This window comes from Lissotriton helveticus, chromosome 2_1 (genome assembly GCF_964261635.1).
Source record: "Lissotriton helveticus chromosome 2_1, aLisHel1.1, whole genome shotgun sequence".
NCBI classification, from domain to species: Eukaryota; Metazoa; Chordata; class Amphibia; order Caudata; family Salamandridae; genus Lissotriton; species Lissotriton helveticus.
Genome location: NC_136059.1, coordinates 1,721,199,730 through 1,721,201,913, shown reverse-complemented (window position 1 = coordinate 1,721,201,913; position 2,184 = coordinate 1,721,199,730). Strand labels below are relative to the sequence as shown.

The window sequence follows — 2,184 nt, the reverse complement described above, 5'->3', positions numbered from 1 at the left end:
GCACCCACCCTGTGTCTTGCATATTTCTCATTTATACACATGCTCTCCCCGAAATAATGTTATTTCCATCGTAAATAAGTATAAAATAAGCAAGCATGCTTAGTCCTTTTTTTTCATAAGTCATAAGCATTTGCGGCCTACTTCAGCATCTTAGTTCGCTCTTGCGCAAGTTCACCTTCCGTCATGTTAGCCCTTTTTTAGTTTTCACATCACAACATTAATAATTTTCTCTATGACAGGCGCAGAAGCAGGGATGCGGTGCCTGGCTGTGCTCGAGGGCTGCCACTGACAAGCGAGCAGCTGCCGGGCACTGGGACCCCAGAGCTGCCTGCGCTGGGCCCAGCACCGAGGCCATGAGCGGAGGGGAGATACGGCAAAATGATGAAGAGAGTAATGACCCTGCTGAAGTACCACCACAAAGTAAGAAGGAGACTTGCAGCACTGGAACGGTAGAGACCACCATAAAATACAAGGTTGTGAGCCCAGGAGTGGGTGAACAACCCCTTCAGTATAATTCTGGTTCTCCCGGCGGACCCCCAGCTGACCAGCCAGCACCACTCACTATGAGCAGAATATCAAGCAGTTTGGGACAGTGGCTTCGGTGGAGCAGTTCTGGAAGGTTTACAGCCACTTGGTGAGGCTAGGAGATCTCACTGGTTACAGCGACTTCCATCTGTTCAAAGAAGGCATCAAACCCATGTGGGAGGACGAGGCGAACAAGAACGGGGGAAAGTGGATCATACGCTTGCGGAAAGGATTGGCCTCGGGTTTCTTGGAGAACATCATCCTGGCCATGCTGGGGGAGCAGTTCATGGTGGGAGAGGAGATCTGTGGCGTGGTCGTCTCCATCCGATTTCAGGAAGACATCCTCTCGACCTCTCCATCTGGAACAAGACTGCAAATGACCAGCACACCACAGCGCTCATCAGAGACACACTGGGCGTGTGCTGAACCTTCCGCCAAACACCATTATGGAGTACATGACTCACAACGACAGCCTCAAAGATAACTCCAGCTTCCGCAACACAAAGATTGCCCTCTAGGAAAATCAACATGTTCCGGCCACCTTCTAGAGTTTCCGAGGTGGACAGCAGAGCTGGCAAACCGCCACGTGACATCGGCGCCAATGACAAATGGAAGCTCAACCCTTCTGTGAGCCCATGGAGCTAAAGCTCATTCTAAGAGACTGTCTGCTGCCTGTATTTTGACCGACTACCTTCCCATGTGCTGTTAGGTCACCTTTCAAAATGGTCTTGTACACACACAAGTTACTGTCTGCAGGCAGCTGTTTGGATGAAGTTCTGCGTCAGTCAGAATGCAAGAACACTTCTTCGGAAAAAAGTCACATACAGCCTTGGAGGTTTTGAGGAAAACCATGTAACCTCCTGTACCTTTTGTCAGTCCCTTCCTTAAAATGTTGAGACCGTTTAAAAACATTTTTTGATGCTAAGTTTGTTGTGGTGGGAAGGGATTTTATTGTGTGACTGCCGATCCAGAGCATTTTGGTAGAGATGCCTTGGCTCAGCAGGACACGCAGACTTAGAATGAGATATTGAATAGCTGAGAGAATGAATGAGAAGGTGTTTATTGTCGCCATGTGATTTCAGTGGATTTCCTGTAACTGGCTGATCAACTCACGATTTTCCCTTGCAGTCGCTTACCTAGAATTGAACGGTCTCAGCTGTTCTGTGGACTGTCAGAATTGCCTCTCTTGTAAAGATGAGACAATGAAACTGGAAACCAAAGCAATCACTACACACTCTTTTCAATCGGAACATTATGGATTAAGTCTTGAATGCTATAAATAAAATGACATTTCCTAAAAAAAAAAAAAAAATTCTCTATGAGGGTTCAATCTGAGCAGGTTTCATATCGCAAAAACCCTGCTCCAATACCTGCATTGCATGAAATTTACATAAATCTGGGCTTTCGTGCTTTCATGTGAGTTTTATAAAGCGCATGACTTTCATAGAAGTCACTCAATGTAGGGCTGCAAGTAAAATTGTAGCACTGTGTTGCTCGAAGGGAAAAGAGCAGCACAGCTCCATATCTACTAAGATGTGGTCCCATTCTGCTCTGCATCGGCTAAAAACTAGTTTAACCCTCCCAGTACAAAAACTATGCTTTAAGGCTTTTCCTACTTTGTATGCATGATGTACAATGCAGCATACATGCAAACTGGGA

The 2,184-nt window shown here is 46.4% G+C and overlaps 1 pseudogene; it reads left to right on the top strand.

The window, feature by feature from the left end:
- The first annotated feature begins 353 nt into the window (after window positions 1–353).
- Window positions 354–1,170, top strand: LOC144819916 (eukaryotic translation initiation factor 4E type 2 pseudogene; annotated as a pseudogene).
- The last annotated feature ends 1,014 nt before the right edge of the window (window positions 1,171–2,184 follow it).